Here is a 19148-nt window from a genome sequence, read left to right as displayed (position 1 = left end):
ACCGGTTTGCAGGGCAGAAATAGAGACACAGATGTAGAGAACAAACATATGGACACCAAGGGGGGAAAGTGGCAGGGGGGTGGGGGTGGGGGTGGGATGAATTGGGAGATTGGGACTGACATATATACACTAATATGTATAAAGTAGATAACTAATAACCTGCTGTATAAAAAAGTAAATTTAATTTTTTTTAAAAAAAAGAGAAGTTATATAAGGTAACAGGATCCATATCCTTATCTGTAAATTTGAGGTGTTAGGAGACAAAGCACAGTCCCCAGATATGTTATCTGTGCAGATGCTAGATGAATGCTGAGGTCCCTCTCAACTCTAGTCAGTAATTCCATGAGTTACAATGCTTCCTCTTTACCATTGGCCTAGTCTTCTGACCAACCGTCTTGGAAGATAATAATCCCTTGCATTGCCACATTATCACAGTTGACAAACTGCATTTGCTATATTTATTAATAACTAGGAAAACGAGGCCCAATGAGAGGCTCATAGTTGCACAAGTTAGTAGCAGAGTCAAGTGAACAAGACCTTCCAAGTTCTAGTTCAGTTACCTGCTTGTAACACCACCTTGAGGGAAAAGATTTACTAGGTACCTGACGGAGAGAGGAGGAGAGCATCAGAGGGGATCTCTCACCTAGGCCACCCTCACTCCCAGTACAGAGCAGAAGCCCCTTCTGCACCCTCCTGACTGATAATCATCCGCTGGACCACTTCCTTCCTCTCCTGTGGCCAGAGCTATGAGAAAGTTCATCTTTATGTTGAGCTGGATTCTAACTCCTCATGGCCCCTCCCCATTACATGAAAATACTCACCCCACCCTAAAGTCATGGGCCTTAACTCTGCTTATATTAGCACAACAGGGTAGTGTGAAAACCCATCTCCCAGCTTTAACTTGCTCAGTCGCACAACAGCCATATGAGGCAGAAAAACATTAGTGTCGCCCTTTTCAGATGAGGACACGGAGACGCAGGCAAGGGGAGGTACTTGCCCAAGGTCTCACACATGACAGGAGGAGACTCAGCCCAGCTCCCCAGACCTCAGAAGAAAGTGACGGTTTTCCCTCTCTCCAAGTCCCCTTCATGGGCTGGCCAGGCACACAGCCGCAGGTGACCTGGGGTCATCCTGCATTGGACAGCTGGCCTTGCCTCTCCAAGGTACAGAGGGCAGCCGAGTCCAGCCATGGACCTGCTGTGAGGGCAAAGCTTCCCCTTTAACCCTTTCTGTATTGCAGGTCGCAGAGTAGAACAGAGAACATGGCCAGCTCTTCCCTCTGGCTGTGTGGCCCTGGGCTAGTCACTGCTCCTTTCTGAGCTTCAACTTCCTCCTATGTTGTAATAAAGATAAGAGCAAACATCCATTGAGGGCTTGCTATTCTAAACTAAGTTAATATATGCAAAGTGCTTAGAGCAGAACTCAATCCTTCCAATAATCCTATGGGGTCTGTTCACAGAGGAGGAAACTGAAGCCTAGGAAGGTCAAGAAATTAACCTTAAAACACACACTGTTAGTTCTTAGGCAAGGAGGAGTTGGAACAAGTGCTAAATCCTACCCACCAGTAGTTATGAGGATTAGAGATGGTGTTTGTGAAATATCTGGAATATTGCAAGACCTCAATAAACACACACTGCCTCCTGGCCACTCCCCTTTCCTATGCTATGCTCCCAATTCCTCCTTTATTCTTCCATTCTAGGACTTGCTACACACAGTTCAGTTCCTTTTGTACCTGTCCTGGCTCCCAGGACTGCAAATGCTCAGTAGATGCTGGCTGAATGATGACCGTTAGATTCACTTTTTGATACACTCTAGGGTCTTTGGTTATAATGTCCAGGCACCTTGAAAAATAGGGTCCCTGACTTGGCAGGAGGAAGTAGTAAGGACTTTGACACTTTGGCAAGGGACCCCAAGTGGCTGCAGCCACACATGGCCAAGGCACAGCAGGTGCTCAAAGCCAGCTCATGGGCCTGACTCTAAGGTGAAGCTCTTTTCCAGAATTCCAGAAGGAGAGGTGTGCCGTACTCTGTCCTGACAGTCTTCATCATGCACGGTGCTTTCCTCAATATGTTACTGCAGACAAACTGTTAGCAAGGTGTATTAGCCCAACATTACCTCCCCACCAGTCAGCTGGGAGAAGAATTTTCATAAAATTGTATCCTAAACTATGAGTGGAAAAGAGCAGGTTTTCTAAAATAATAGATTAAGTGAAAACATTTAATTTTAATAGATTACTTAAGTAAACATTTGATTAATTCATTTCCAGCCCTAAAACATTTTTTGTTTGTTTGTTTTTGACTTATACTAGGGAAAACACCACGCCGTGCACCTTGTGGGATCTTAGTTCCCCACCCAGGGATTGAACCTGCGCCCTTGGCAGTGAAGGCATGGAGTCCCAACCACTGGACTGCCAGGGAAGGGAAAACGTTCTTAAAATGTTTTCTCCTCAGGAAAATGGAGCTTCCTGTGTATTTAAACATCCAGGATGGCTGGGCAGTGTGTTTAGCCAGAGACCAGTAGGCTGGACATTGTGGTTTAGGTTCTGGGGCTGCTTCCAGGTCCACCTGTGACCAGGCTTCCAGGGCTCCAGCATCCACGAGTATAAAGTGAAGGGTTTGGAGATCTCTGAGGGAAGGCCTTTCCAGCTCTAGTTGTATAACTCCTTCTGAATCCATGTTTGGGTCACTAAGGATATTATTATCCTGCTCTACGTCTCTCATTTTTAACCCAGCTCCAGAGTCACTGACTCAGAACTGGAAAACATGATGTCCTGCTTGCAGACAGGGCTGGGAGAGCTGACCCGGCATGGTGGGCAGGTCAGGAGTGCCCCATCAGCCCCATCAGCAGCCTCCTGGGCCTACGTTTACCTTTGAATAAATAGAATTTATTCAACAAGGGGGCTGACCTTTGTTAAGTCCTCCCCAGCTCAGACTTTGGGGGACTCCAGCTGAGCACAGGGCCCCTGTGTCCTGCTGTGTCAGTCTGCTTCTGTGTGTGCATCGTAATCCCATCTCAGGCCAGTCCTTTCCCAGAAATGCTCCTGGCCCTGGCCCCGGCCCCAGGGATTGAGGGGGCGCTGTACGTGTGAGTGAGTGAGTGAGCGCACCAATTTGTAATTGGGGGAATAAATGAGCAATGTGAGTAAACAAGCGCAGAACAGACGGAGTAGCCCTGCGAAGGAGGGACAGGAAGGTCTGCGTGGCCAGGGTCATGCAGCCAGCAGGCTACAGACTGAGACTGCCTCCATGCCCACCTGGTGGATGAAAGATAAAATGTTGCTGACTCAGCAGCTGCCAGCTGGCTCCAATTATCAGGGATCTAAGGGCACAGGCTGCGCTCAGACAAGTTCTAGGAGTGGGGAAAGGAGGCAGGCAGGAAAGAAAGGACAAGGGCGTGAGGTCTTCTCAGGGGGTGCGATGAGGCAGGAGAGGTAGCCCTTGGTTCAGAAGGGCCCACTGAACTCAGGTGTCCCTGCTCTCAAGTTGCCATGTCTCAGGGTTGGGAGGTTATCTTGTCCAGCTGGGCCACTGCAGGTGGAAGTAGCAATGGAGAAGAGCGAAGTAGCAGAAGCTGAGCTAGACTTCAAGCATCATTCAGTTTCCCCAGACTTCCCTCCCACCCTCAGGTGGGGAAACTGACACCGAGTGAGGCACTTTACTGGAATGGCCTCTGCGGAGCTGCCTGTGACCTCACCTTCAGGGTATCTGAATGCCTCAAGTTGGAAAAACTGAACTGGTTCCAGATGGACTGGGGTCAAGGCCCCCAAGGGCCAGGCCAGGAACACCATGTGACCGTGGTGCCAGGGGTAAGCTGATCAAGTGCCCTGGGAAAGCCAGACTCCAAGTAACCCTGGCTGAGCTTGAGCCCAGGCAGCTACAGAATGTACTCAGACCTAGGCTGTGACAAGTTTTCTAGTTTTAAAAATGATTTATATACACACACTCATGTCACCTGATACCCATGGACCTCAGGCTGTTTGTCACTCCAGTTCTGACCTACTGGAGAACATAGGGGGTCAAGAGTCACTGAGCCCCTGCTGTGTACTTTGACCCCCTGCTGTGCCATGAGGAGTCAAGAGAAAACCGGACAAAGTCCCTGCCCTCCAGAACCAGACTCCCTCTGTCACTGGGGGGACTTCATGCACTGAGAGCCTGCAGTGTGTCTGTGCTGTGCTGGGCCTGGGGATGTAACAGGGCACGAGGGGGTCAAGGTGCCCCACTCAGACAGTTTATATCTAGTGAGAAGAAAGCTATGATGAACACATGCACAGTTAAATATGATAATATCACATCATGACATGTACTAGGAAGAAAATAAAATAAATTAATAAGCTAGAGCCTTGCTACTACAAATGTTGTCTACAGACAGAAGCATCCAATAACCAGAGAGCTCGTCAGAAATGCAGATTCTCAGGCCCTGCCCAGGACCTCCTGAATCTCTATTTCAGCGGGACCTGCGGGTCAGGAATTCACTCCAAGCATGGTAATTGCCCCAGGGAAAAAAGAAACATTTGAGATGTAAATGTTCTCAGCTTCTGGAAGCTCTGTCTTGCAGGCAGAGGGAACAGCCAGTGCTACCAATCATAAAATATTCTCCTTAAAGGCACAACTAACTCTCTAGGGAACCTTAAGCAAGTCATCTTACCTCTTTAGGCCTCAGTTTCCAACCGGGTAAATCGAGGAGTTGAACTCAATAGAGGCTCTTTCAAACTAAAAAACTACAATCCTCTGAATGGAGGATTCTGAGGCATCAAGAGTCAAATGATCTGGGGCTTCCCTAGTGGCGCAGTGGTTGAGAGTCCGCCTGCCGATGCAAGGGACGCAGGTTCTTGCGGGTCCGGGAGGATCCCACGTCCCGCGGAGCGGCTGGGCCCGTGAGCCATGGCCGCTGAGCCTGCGCGTCCGGAGCCTGTGCTCCGCAACGGGAGAGGCCACAACAGTGAGAGGCCCGCGTACCTCAAAAAAAAAAAAAAGAATCCGTCTGACGATGCAGGAAACAAGGGTTCGAGCCCTGGTCTGGGAAGATCTCACATGCCACAGAGCAACTAAGCCCGTGCTCCACAACTACTGAGCCTGAGCTCTAGAGCCCGCGAGCCACAACTACTGAAGCCCTCACGCCTAGAGCCCGTGTTCCGCAAGAAGAGAAGCCACAACAGTGAGAAGCCCGCGCACCGCAACAAAGAGTAGCCCCCACTCACCACAACTAGAGAAAGCCCGCGCGCAGCAACGAAGACCCAATACAGCCAAAAATAAAAAATAAAATAAAATTAAAAGAGTCAAATGACCAGCGAAGAAAGAGCTATTTGAGGGAGCAGCAGGGCCCTGGAGTCCTCAGGTTACCCTAAGAGGCCCAGGCCTTTTCTGTCCCTTGGGAATAGAAGTATCTCTGCTTGGGGAATCCACTGCAAACTCCACTGTTACAAAGGCTCCTTGTGAGTGGCAAACTGGCGTCAACCCAGGAAGCTGGCAGGTCTTCCTGACCAGCCTCCACTCTGGTCTTCCTCCCTATCATACCCCTCCCCCCGTTCTGGGAAGACCCAGCCCTCTTCCAGCTGATGCAACTGGCTCCCGGGGCAGCCTACAGGCTTCTGAGCTTGCTGAGTAGTAAAGAGGGGGGTTGATAGGAAAACAAAGTGCTCCCTAGTCAGTCAGTCACAAAGGTCTGGATTATCAGAGCTGGATATACTCTAGCACTCCTGCAACTCAACCTCTACCTTATTGATGAGGAGCCTGGGACTCCAAATTATATTTTCAACCATGTTTTGTTCACTCCCCTGGAAGGACTTCACCTGCCATATATATCATTTACTATAAAGCTATTATATTTTAAAATTCTGTGACCAGACAAAAGTAGTCACTCATATGGAAAACATGTCTGTCTCTCCTCTACCTGGGGTCCTTGAGGGCAAGAGACAGGTCTACCTCTTCCCTATGACCCCAGGAGCTCAGGAAATTTTCCTCGGTTTGTTGACTGAAAGGATGAATGAATGAAAATTGTGGGGACCTGTCTATCCTTGGTGTGCTTCCCAGATATTTCTTCACTCCTTCCTCTGTTGTTTTCATTCAGTACACTCTTACTGGGCTCCCCCTAGGGAGCCTTAGGAGAGAGATCCAAAAACAATATTGCTATGATATATAGCAAAGAGCGTTTTGCCTATGTTTTCTTCTGGGAGTTTTATGGTTTTAGGTCTTACATTTAGGTCTTTAATCCACTTTGAGTTTATTTTTGTATATGGTGTTATAGAATGTTCTAAGTTCATTCTTTTTTTTTTTTATAAATTTATTTATTTTATTTATTTATTTATTTTTGGCTGCATTGGGTCTTCATTGCTGCACGCGGGCTTTCTCTAGTTGCGGTGAGCGGGGGCTAGTCTTCGTTGCAGTGCGCAGGCTTGTCATTGCGGTGGCTTCTCTTGTTGCCGAGCACGGGCTCTAGGCATGCGGGCTTCAGTAGTTGTGACATGCGGGCTCTACAGCGCAGGCTCAGTAGTTGTGATGCACAGGCTTAGTTGCTCCACAGCATGTGGGATCTTCCTGGACCAGGGCTCGAACCCGTGCCCCTTGCATTGGCAGGTGTATTCTCAACCACTACGCCACCAGGGAAGCCCTAAGTTCATTCTTTTACATGTAGCTGTCCAGTTTCCCCAGCACCACTTATTGGAGAGACTGTCTTTTCTCCATTGCATATTCTTGCCTCCTTTGTCATAGATTAATTGACCATATTGTGTGGTTTTATTTCTGGGCTCTCTATTTTGTTCCATTGATCTATGTGTCTGTTTTTGTGCCAGCACCATACTGTTTTGATTATTGTAGCTTTAGGGTATAGTCTCAAGTCAGGGCACATGATAACTTCAGGACTGTTCTTCTCAATATTGCTTTGGCTATTCAGAATCTGTATCAGGATCGTTTTTACAACATCAGTTGCTCACTTCATGTCTTTGTGTCAAGTTTTGGTAATTCTTGCAGTATTTCAAATTTTTCTTTTTCTTTTTTTTTTGGCTGCACAGCATGGCATGTGGGATCTTAGTTCCCCGATAAGGGATCAAACCTGTGCCCCCAACAGTGGAAGTGGGGAGTCTTAACCACTGGACCACCAGGGAAGTCACTCATTATTACTATATTTGTTGTGGTTATCTGTGGTTATCTGTGGTCAGTGATCTTTCATGTTACTATTGCAATTTGTTTGGGGTATGACAAACTGTGCCCATATAGGATGGCAAACTTAATAGATAAATGTTGCATGTGTTCTGACTGCTCTACCAAGCAGCCATTGCCCCATCTCTCTCCCTCTCCTCAGGCCATGCAGCAATATCAAAATCAGGCCAGTTAATAACCCTACAGTGGCCTCTATGTGTTCAAGTGAAAGGAGGAGTTACACATTTCTCACTTTAAGTCAAAAGCTAGAAATGATTAAGCTTACTGAGGAAGGCATGTCGAAAGCTGGGATAGGCCAAAAGTTAAGCATCTTGTACCAGTTAGCCATGTTGTGACTGCAAAGGAAAAGTCCTTGAAAGAAATTAGAGGTACTATTCCAGTGAACACATGAATGATAAGAAAGCAAAACAGCCTTATTGCTGATATGGAGAAAGTTTTAGTGGTCTAGATAGAAGACTAAACCAGCCACAACATTCCTTTAAGTCAAAGGCCCTAACTCTCTTCAACTCTATGAAGACTGAAAGAGGTGAGGAAGCTGCAGAAGAATAGTTTGAAGCTAGCAGAGGTTGGTTCATGAGGTTTAAGGAAAGAAGTCATCTCCATAACATAGAAGGTGAAACAGCAAGGGCTGATACAGAAGCTGCAGCAAGTTATCCAGAAGATCTTGCTAAGACATTTAAGGAAGATGGCTACATTAAACAACAGATGTTCAATATAGATGAAGCAGCCTAATATTGGAAATAAATGCCATCTAGGACTTTCATACTTAGAGAGAAGTCAATGCCTGGCTTCAAAACTTTAAAGGACAGGCTGACTCTCTTGCTAGGGGCTAATGCAGCTGGTTACTTTAAGTTGAAGTCAATGCTCATTTACCATTCCCAAAATCCTAGGGTCCTTAAGAAGTATGCTAAATCTACTCTGCCTGTGCTCTAATGTGGATGACAGCACATCTGTTGACAACATGGTTAACTGACTAATTTAAACACACTGTTGAGACCTACTGCTCAGAAAAAGAGTTTCCTTTCAAAATATGACTGCTCATTGACAACGCACCTGGTCACCTGTGAGCTCTGATGGAGAGCTACAACAAGATTGTTTTCATGCTTGCTAACGTGACATTCATTCTGTAGCCCATGATTCGGGGAATAATTTTGACTTTAAAGTCTTATTATTTAAGAAACACAGTTCCTAAGGTTATAGCTGCCACAAGTAGTGATGCCTCTGATGGATCTGGGCCAATTCAATTGAAAACCTTCTCAAAAGGATTCACCATTCTAGATGCCATTAAGAACATTCTTGGACTTCCCTGGTGGCGCAGTGGTTAAGAATCTGCCTGTCAATGCAGGGGATACGGGTTTGAGCCCTGGTCCGGGAATATCTCACATGCCGCGCGCGAAGCAACTAAGCCCGTGCGCCACAACTACTGAGCCTGTGCTCTAGAGCCTGCGAGCCACAACTACTGAAGCCCATGTGCCTAGAGCCTGTGCTCCGCAGAAAGAGAAGCCACCGCAATGAGAAGCCCGTGCACCACAACAAAGAGTAGCCCCCACTTGCTGCAACTAGAGAAAGCCCACACGCAGCAACAAAGACCCAATGCAGCCATAAATAAATAAATAGATAAATAAATAAATTTATTTTAAAAAAAGAACGAACATTCTTGATTCATGGGAAGATGTCAAAATATCAACATTAACAGGGGTTTGGAAGAAGTTGACTCCAGCTCTCATGGATGACTTTGAGGGGTTCAAGACTTCAGTGGAGGAAAAAACTGCAGATGTGGAAACAGCAAGAGAACTAGAATTAGAAGTGGGGCCTGATGGCTTCTCTTGTTGTGGAGCATGTGCTCTAGGCGGGCGGGCTCAGTAGTTGTGGCTCACTGGCTCTAGAGCGCAGGCTCAGTAGTTTTGGTGCCCGGGCTTAGTTTCTCTGCGGTGTGTAGGATCTTCCCAGATCAGGGGTTGAACCCATGTCCCCTTGCATTAGCAGGTGGATTCTTAACTTCTGGGCCACCCGGGAAGCCCCATACATATACTATATTAAAGTATACACATATAGCATACATTCTATATCTATATTCTAAATATAATAAATTACAATTTTCCTGATTTCATGCATCTATATATTATTTATGGTTACATATACAGTAAATAAAAACTTACATGGGGGATAGACATAGAGTCTGTCATACAGAGTGAAGTAAGTCAGAAAGAGAGAGACAAATACCGTATGCTAACACATATATATGGAATTTAAGAAAAAAAAATGTCATGAAGAACCTAGGGGTGAAACAGGAATAAAGACACAGACCTACTAGAGAATGGACTTGAGGATATGGGGAGGGGGAAGGGTGAGCTGTGACAAAGCGAGAGAGAGGCATGGACATATATACACTACCAAACGTAAGGTAGATAGCTAGTGGGAAGCAGCCACATAGCACAGGGAGATCAGCTCTGTGCTTTGTGACCACCTGCAGGGGTGGGATAGGGAGGGTGGGAGGGAGGGAGACGCAAGCGGGAAGAGATATGGGAACACATGTATATATATAACTGATTCATTTTGTTGTGAAGCTGAAACTAACATACCATTGTAAAGCAAGTATACTCCAATAAAGATGTTAAAATGAAAAAAAAATAAATAATTGCACAGCCAACCCCAAATGTAAGAACGACTCCTATCATTCAGTCCTAGAGGGTCACAGACACACTGAATTTTTAAAGCAGATTCTAGACGATGAAATTTAGTCTTGATGATTCAAAGTATGAGGGCATAGGGTCACACGACTTCCCTAAAAAAAAAAAAAAAAAAAAACTTACATGGGAATGAAAACATCAACTTAAGGAGCCAGCTCTGGGAAGAAGGAGGGTGAAAGGGAGGAGTACATGGGTACTTTCTATTTATTAGGTCTTATTTCTTGAGCTGAGTGATGGGTGCATGGATATTTATATATTCATTCTCTCATATTTGTGAATACATTCAGTAATTAGAACCAAAAAAAAAAAAAAACCAAAAAACGGAAAAGGAAAGTGGGAAATGTTTTCCAGGTAGAGGTACCAGCTTGGGCAAATGCCCAGAGACACTAAGTAGCAGGAATACCGGTGACTCCTCAGCATGCTGCACTCTCCCAAACGCCACTACCCCCACTTCCCACCTCAGCCCTTTTGCCCAGCCTCACCCTCCGCGGCTGACCTTTCTGACCATATCAGCCCCCTCCCCTATCGGATAGGCTCTCATCCCAGTGGCAAGTGTACACCTCTCGTTTGACCGTTCAATTCCCGAATGCCTGTCTGGCCTCAAAGCCTGCAGACTCCAGGAAGGCAGGACGGCTTCCAGCCCCAAAGCTGGGTCGCAAGGCGGGGTTGCCGGCCGCTGCAGCTTCGGTCAGCAGGGGACGCTGCAGGGCAGGGCAGGCCAGGACCGGTGCTCCGCCCGCGCCGCCGCCGCCGCCCGAGCCAGCTATTGCGTCCCTGAGCCCCCGCCAGCGCGACGAGACACGTCGCCAGCGGAAACACACGAGTTTCCAAGCGGTAATTGTCCGTCTCGCTTTGATAAAAAGGGTTGGCCGATGCGGGAGACAGTGGGAGGAAAATCCTCTCATCGTTTTTAAGACCGCATTCACCAGATAGGCGTCATTAAGGTTTCGTAGCTGTTTATTAAAGAAAGGGGTTTGACTCAGCAGCTGGAAAGCACGGAGCCGATTTCTTTCTTTCCTACCACTGCCCTTTCGAACCGATTCTGTGGACTCATGCTTTACTTTAACCGGATGAAATCTCGGCAGGTCCCCTAGCTTTCCGAGAGCCTCCCGGTTATTGTCAGGCACTCTACGCGCAGGCCAGTGTTAAAGCAAAACTGCCCCTGTTCTGGCCACCTCTGGCTGGGACACCTGCTGGCTGGGGAGGGGCCTGGGCAGCCTCTCTCGCCTCGCTTTTCTGCTCCTCCTGCCCCTGCCCCGGCTGCCTCTGGCACTCCAGAGCTGGGGGGAGGGGTGGGGTAGTCTCAGCCAGGAAGGTCTACCTACGATAGAGCCCTCTGGTCTTGGCAGGTTCCAGATACTGACAGGAACACTTCTGATAGGCTCCTGGGAGACCTACCACACCATTCGGCTACAGTACCCCTAAAAAAAGGGGGTGCTTCCTCTTTGGGGCTGTTTACAGCCCCTTGGCTTCTGCATTCCTTCTCACACTTCCAGCCTCATTCTGCGGGAGTCCCCTCTCCCCTGAGCGGAAGCCCTCTTCCACGGGGTGCTTTCCAAGAAGGTCTCATCCTTCTCCTTACTGTGGGATCTACAGGTGCCCTAAGAGAAACACACAGCTGGAAGTACAGCCCCCTGACTAGAAGCGCTCCCCCTCCCCACTCACCAGATTCCAGACCTCACAGCCCCACCTCCAAGGCTCCCCAAACAGTTCTCCCAAAGCCTCTCTCCCCTGGTTCGAGGTGACGGGGGAGAGCTCCTTCCCCTCCCTGGTGAGGTGTGGTTGGGGGACAGGCAGAGTGAATGCACTGACAACTCTCTCGGAAGAGTCTTCTCTCCGGCGGTTCCTGGGGGATGTTGACTTTCTCTCCGTGGCAGTCAGGTTAGCTGAGCAATGGCTTTTAGTCCTGCCCTCTCTCCTCCTCCGGAGTTCTGCATGGGTGGTTCAGCCTCTCACTTTAAGTTTAGCAGGTCTGGCCTTTGGGGCCTCAGCTGAAATTCCGAGGTGAATGGGAAAGTCTTTGTTTACATCTTATTAGTTTCCAGCCTTTGCCTGAGAGCAATGTCTCTAACCTCAACCCAGAAAAGACCTCGCCAGAGGATCCACCCAAAATACAAATCTGTCACTCCCCTGGTAAAACTTTTCACTCTCCAGCTACTCCCAGCAGGCAAGCTGCATTTCAGCTCCTGAGCTTTACAGACGCTTCCAGAACCTCACGCTTTCTCTCGCAACTTTGCCTTTCCTTCCACCAGAGGAGTTCTAGCTCCACTTCTCCACTTGGCTGATTCCTTGAGGTCTTTGAAGACCAGAGTCAAAATGTCACCTCCTCCAGAAAGCCTTCCACTACCTCCACTGTGCTTCCACAGCCCTTGCCACAAATAGTGTTTTGTTATGATTACCTGGATTTGTATCTGTCTCCCCACTCGATCCTGAGCTCTTTGAGAACAAGGATGGTATTTGTTTTGCTGAGTGTTTAAATTTTTTATATGAAAAACACCAAAAAGAAAGTAAAAATCACCTATAATCCCAGCACTTTTTTAAAATTGAAGTAGAGTTGATTTACAATGTTGTGTTAATTTCTGCTGTACAGCAAAGTGATTAAGTTATACATATATATACATTCTTTTTTTTTAATTAATTAATTAATTTGTTTATTTTTGGCTGCGTTGGGTCTTTGTTGCTGTGCGCAGGCTTTCTGTACTTGAGGCGAGCGGGGGCTACTCTTCGTTACAGTGTACAGGCTTCTCATTGTGGTGGCTTCTCTTGTGGAGCACAGGCTCCAGGCATGCGGGGCTCAGCAGTTGTGGCACACGGGCTCTAGAGCACAGGCTCAGTAGTTGTAGCACACGGACTTAGCTGCTCCGTGGCATGTGGGATCTTCCCAGGCCAGGGCTCGAACCCGTGTCCCCTGCATTGGCAGGTGGACGCTCAACCACTGCGCCACCAGGGGAGCCCCACATTCTTTTTTTAAATACTCTTTTCCATTATAGTTTATCATAGGATACTGAATATAGTTCTCTGTGCTATACAGTAGGACCTTGTTGTTTATCCATTCCATATAACAGCTTACATCTGCTACCCCCAACCTCCCACTCCATCCCTCCTCTGACCCCCTCCCTCCTAGCAACCACAAGTCTGTTCTCCATGTCCATGAATCTGTTTCTGTTTCATAGATAGGTTCATTTGTGTCATATTTTAGATTCCACATATAAGTGATACCATATGGTATTTGTCTTTCTCTTTCTGACTTACTTCACTTAGTATGATAATCTCTAGTTGCATCCATGTTGTTGCAAATGGCATTATTTCATTCTTTTTTATGGCTGAGTAATATTCCATTGTATATATGTACCACATCTTCTTTATCCATTCCTCTGTTGATGGACTTTTAGGTTGTTTCCATGTCTTCGCTATTGTGAATAGTGCTGCTATGAACATAGGGGTGCATGTGTCTTTTTGGATTAGAGTTTTGTCTGGATATATGCCCAGGAGTGGGATTGCTGGGTCATATGGTAGCTCTATTTTTAGTTTTCCGAGGAACCTCCATAACTGTTTTCCATAGTGGCTGTACCAACTTAGAATCCCACCAACAGTGCAGGAGGGTTCCCTTTTATTCACATCCTCTCCAGCATTTGTTATTTGTAGAGTTTTTAGTGATGCCCATTCTGACCAGTGCCCAGCACTTATTTTGGATATCACAGAAAGGACAAAGAATCTTCCTTCTCCTGTATGTCCCACCAATCTCACCTCTAGTGACAAACACTTTTAAGAGGGTGATATGATTCTTTACTGACTTTTCCTGGCACACAAATGCATGCGCGTGCGCACACACACACACACACACAATTTTATAATCATCTTCATCTACAATTTCCATTTTCACTTAACAGTCTATCTTGGGTATCTTTCCATATTACTGCATATGATTCTACCTCATTCATTTTTTTAAACTTGTGTGTATTTAATTTATTTATATATATAAAACAAAAAATTTGCCATTTTAACTATTTTTAAGTGTACAATTTAGTGGCATTAATTACATTCACAATATTGAGCAACCATCACCACTATATTTCCAAAATTTTTTCATCATCCCGAACAGAAACTCTGTACCCATTAAGCAATAACTCCCCATGCTCCCCTGCCCCTCCCCTCATAACACCTGGTAACCTCTAATGTACTTTCTGTCTCTATGAATTCCCCATTTAAAAAAAATATTATTTATCTATTTGGCTGCATGGGTCTTAGTTGCAGCATACAGGATCTTTAGTTGAGGTGTGTGGGATCTTTAGTTGTGGCATGCGGGATCTAGTTCCCTGATGAGGGATTGAACCTGGGCCCCCTGCATTGGGAGCGTGGGGTCTTAACGACTGGAGCACCAGGGAAGTCCCAAATGCCCCATTTTTTAAAAATGACTGAATATTACTCTACAGTAGGAAACATGATCATCTATTTAGCCATTCTCTACTAATAGACATTTAGGGTGTTCCCAAGTTTGGATAACAAACAATGCTACAACGAATATCCTCATGCAGAAAGTTGAGGAGTGGGGTTGCTGAGACATAGGGTGTGTGCATTCAAAAACCTAACAGGTACTTATCAGCCTGTGCATCACATTCTGCATGAAGGTTTCTGACCCCCATTCCCAGATATTCTGGTTTAATAAGAATGCACATGGGCCCAGCAACCTGAATTTTTATAAAATCCTACCTGATCATTGTGATGGGAGAACACACAATGAGAAACATGGCCATGGGGCCTGGATCTGCTGTGTTCCTGGGTCCCCAGCATCTGCCCTCAGAGAGCGGGTTTCTTCCCTGGCGCTACATCATAAACTGATGTCCCTACCCACAGCCTGCCGTCAATACACCAAGGCTGCCCTGAGGACATCGGGCACAGTGTGCTGGCCCTTGGGGGGACAAAGCCTCTAAGGAAATCTTGATGCATCGTGTGTCTCCCAACCTGGAAGCCCTGAGTCACTCTGGTGTACCGTGCAGCTCCCAATTTTGTGATCTGTTAGCTCTCCCTTTTGTGGGAGTCAAACTCACCTCTCATTCAAATCAAGGCCCATGAAGGAAAAGGCTGCCTTATCTCCCTGGGGAAATTATGACTCACACAACAGGAGTGGTGGGTGGAGGACAGAGGGGAGAGAAGAGAAAACAGACAGAAACAAGGCTGAATTCCGGGGCAGGGGGGAATTAAAAGGTGAAGGAAAAAGAGTAGAGAGGAAGGGAAAGCAAAAAGACCAGAGTTAGAGGGAAGACACAGAAAGGAAAGAGAGAGAGAAAAGGGAGGGGGGAGCAAGAAGGAAGAGAAGACGGGAGAAAGAAAAGACAGCATGGAGCAGGACGTGGGGTGAGTTCCTTAGCTGGTATTTTGGATCACTCAAGAATAAGATGCTTATCAGATCTCAGGAAGACTCTGATGGTGGAGGTGGCCTGGCTTGGTTCTCAGGCCTTGCCTGTAAGCCAGCTCACGTTTTCAGCCTCGCCCGCAGCCCCCTGGGGGTTGGTGGGTGGGGTCAGACTCTGAACAGGGGCAAAAATACACTAAGGAGCTGCCATACCCTGTGTGCCTGGATGGTGGGCACAGCCTTCCTAGTCATTTGGCAACAAGGAAGAGATCCTCAAAAAAGGTGCACACTCCTTGCTCAGTGTCTCAGCTAGAAAGGATGCTCCTTGCAGGGCTAGTTACAGTAAAGGAGAAAAAAGAAAGAAAGAAGGCAGAAATGAAGTGTGGCTTAATACAGCGGTCCCCAACCCCCAGGCCGCGACTGATACCAGGCCATGGCCTGTTAGGAATCGGACTGTACAGCAGATGAGCGGCGGGGTGAGCAGGTGAAGCTTCATCTGTCGTTCCCCATCGCTCCCCGTCATTCGCATTACTGCCTGAACCAAATTATCTTCCAAGAAACCGGTCCCTGGTGCCAAAAAGGTTGGGGACCGATGGCTTAATAGATTTATGATACATTCTTACAACGCACTGTGATGTAGCCATTACAAATGGTGTATAGAAGAGCCCTTAATAAAATGGGAGAAATCCTCACAATACTAGATGGAAAAAAAAAAACATGTTCAAATTAATCTTTAAAATGGTACGATTTGGATTTCCCTGGTGGTCCAGTGGTTAAGACTCCACGCTTCCACTGCAGGGGACACAGGTTTGATCCCTGGTCGGGGAAGTTCCACAGGCTGTGGGGTACGGCCAAAAAGAAAGAAAAGGTATGAGTCAAACGTTGTTAGCGGGGCTCCCCTGGTGGCGCAGTGGTTGAGAGTCCGCTTGCCGATGCAGGGGACACGGGTTCGTGCCCCGGTCCGGGAAGATCCCACATGCCGCGGAGCGGCTGGGCCCATGAGCCGTGGCCGCTGAGCCTGCACGTCCGGAGCCTGTGCTCCACAACGGGAGAGGCCACAACAGTGAGAGGCCTGCGTACCGCAAAAAAAAAAAAAAAGTTGTTAGTGGATATGTGTGTAATGGGGGTGGCATTGCCTCTGCTCAGCTCAAAGTCTTCTCCAAGTTCAGTTCAACCCTGTGCTAAGAGGTAGTCATTTTGTTTTTGTTTTTGGCAATGTGATGTCTAGACTCTACCCCTTCCCCACTAGCCCCATGCTCTCCCTTTAGGGGAAATTCCCATTCAAGTCTTGCCAGGGTAGGTAACTGCTAGTCCCTGCTCCCGCTGCAGAAGCCCGAATAATTGACTTCTTCTTCTACCTGCCCCTGGTATAGCCAGGGGCCTGCCTGTGACCACAGCAGCAGAAGCCACTCAGTTCTGCAGTGTAATCCTAGTCAGGCTCCTGCCACTGGGACCCCTGAGCTCCTGGTGCCCATCCCCTAGGAACACTGATAATTGTGGAAATTTCCTTTTGGTTTAAAGAGCTGGCCTTGGCCTCTGCTACTGGCCACCAGAAGCCTGGTCTGACACTTTCACTGTGTTCAGCTGCAGGAAGTTCTGCTACCACCACCACTTGGTGGGCAGGGCCCCTCCCTTCCTTGGGTTAGGGTGGCTTGGGGCTGTGTGAGAAGGTGTCCATCTGGGGTAATCAACTGGGGTCTGCACACTGGGGCTGGGCAGCCAGTGAACAAGGAGGTGGATGGGATGCAGTTAATTCCTCTCCAGGAACCCAAGGAGGATGAGCTGGCAGAGGTCTTGAGTACAGGCCATGGGACATGCTCTTCTCAGTGACAATGGGTAAACAGTAACTAGCCCCACATGGTGCCTGGGCACCTAAAAACTGACCCTGCAAGACAACAGCTGCCAGCATGACCTGAAAAAGAGGGTCTGGGGAGGAGTTGGGAGGGCAACCAAGCTCTCACTCAGACTAGTCCAGAGAGAGGCCTTTGGGGCTCCAAGTGATGGCTCAGAGAGGGAGGAGCTGCCCACCAGAAGCAGGAACCCAAGGATTCTGGAGGTCCCAGGAATTGGGGCACCCACGTCAGCTATGTTGACCTATACTATCTTTGCTGGGCAGGATTCGGTCAGAAACCCTTAGATGAAAAGGGTCTCTGGGTGGGACTTCCCTGGTGGCGCAGTGGTTAAGAATCCGCCTGCCAATGCAGGGGACATGGGTTCGAGCCCTGGTCCGGGGAGATGCCACATGCTGTGGAGCAACTAAGCCCATGAGCCACAACTACTGAGCCTGCACTCTAGAGTCTGCAAGCCACAACCACTGAGGCTGTGTGCCACAACTACTGAAGTCCGTGCGCCTAGAGCCCATGCTCTGCAACATGAGAAGCAACTGCAATGAGAAGCCCGCGTGACGCAATGAAGAGTAGCCCCCGCTCACTGCAACTAGAGAAAGCCCGCGTGCAGCAACGAAGACCCAATGCAGCCAAAAATAAAAAGAAAGAAAAGGGTCTCTGTGTATGTGTTGGGGAGTATTCAGAGAGAACAGCTGGAAAGATGATCCCTGTTTCACAGCTGGTCTGGTAGGGGGAGCCAGGGGCAAGAGTGGGTGGCAATGATTTTTTAAAAAACTTTTAATTGAAGTATAACTTAAATGCAGAGGAATGCACCCAGTAATTGTCACAAGATGTAAACACACCTGTGTAACCATTACCCAGGCCAAGAACAAAAACATTACTCAGGGTCTCAGAAGCCCCCCATTTGGGTAGCAATGGTTTTAGAGAGGAAAGTGGACAGGGTCTGAGAGCAAAGGAGGAAGGAAGGAAAAGATCCTCCCAGGTGCCGCCTGACTGACAAGTGAACTGGCCTGCAGCAGGGCTCCGGGACACAACACACACCCAGAAGTTCAGGGTCGTCCCTTGGGAACTTGGTGAGCCATGGGCAGCCCTGCAAAGAAAGGCAAGCAACAGGGTGTTTGGAGAAGATCACAGACCACGCAGGACTGGGCTGAGAGCCTGAGGGCAAACAGGAAAGATGATTGCTTCTGGGCTGGGCTGGGAGGGTCTAGGAATGGTTGGTCCCAGGGTAGTGGCTGCAGCAGCCACTATTTGCTCCCTGCAGTTTGTTTGTCCAAGAATGATTCATGTGAGTTCCACTGATCAGCGCCTCCTCCTCCTTGCCCCACTGTGAGCTCCCGTGCCAAGGGCAGAGGGGCATGGGGGACAAGCACAGCTGTGACATCAGGGAGACCTGCGTTTGAACCCCGGCTCTAGGCTGTGTGACTTTGGAAAAGTCACATTCCCTCTCTAACTTCGGTCAGCAAAATGGGACAACAACCTGTGCCTCGTAAGATAGCTGTGAAGAAGAAACGAGAAAAACCACATAAAATGCCTGACACTGGGCAGGCCCTTAATAAATGCTTGCTCCTTTCCTTCGCCCTTTTTTCATTTAACAAATATTTATCTGGGGCCTGGTATAGAGCAGGCAGCTGTGCTAGGCACTAGGAAAAGAGTGGAGTATGGAGTACAAGAATGGAGACTGGCTGCCCTCATGGAGCTTAGAATCTAAGCAGTGGGACAGACATTAAATAAATAAATACACATCGTGAAGGACAAGCACAATGTATTATGAAAAAGAATATCAGTGGTGACTTCCTTCCAGTAGAGTGGTCAGGGAAGGCCTCTTGGGAGAGGTGATACACATAAACTGAGACCTAAAGGATAAGAATGAACCAGGCATTTTGGAAAGCAGGACCCAGAGTGGCAAAAAGGCACAGGTTTAGGAGCCAGATGTGGATGGGTTTCAAATCTTGGGTCCACTACTTACTCAGCTGTGGGACTTTAGGTGAGTCCCTTTACCAGTTAAGGTCTCAGTTTTATCTTCTATAAAATGTGGTTAAAAACACTTACTTTATAGAATTGTGACGATGAAACCCAACTATGTATATCAAGTGCCCTGCCT

The sequence above is a fragment of the Orcinus orca genome, chromosome 8, assembly GCF_937001465.1.
Source record: "Orcinus orca chromosome 8, mOrcOrc1.1, whole genome shotgun sequence".
Classification (NCBI taxonomy): Eukaryota; Metazoa; Chordata; class Mammalia; order Artiodactyla; family Delphinidae; genus Orcinus; species Orcinus orca.
Note: the sequence above shows the minus strand (reverse complement) of the source record.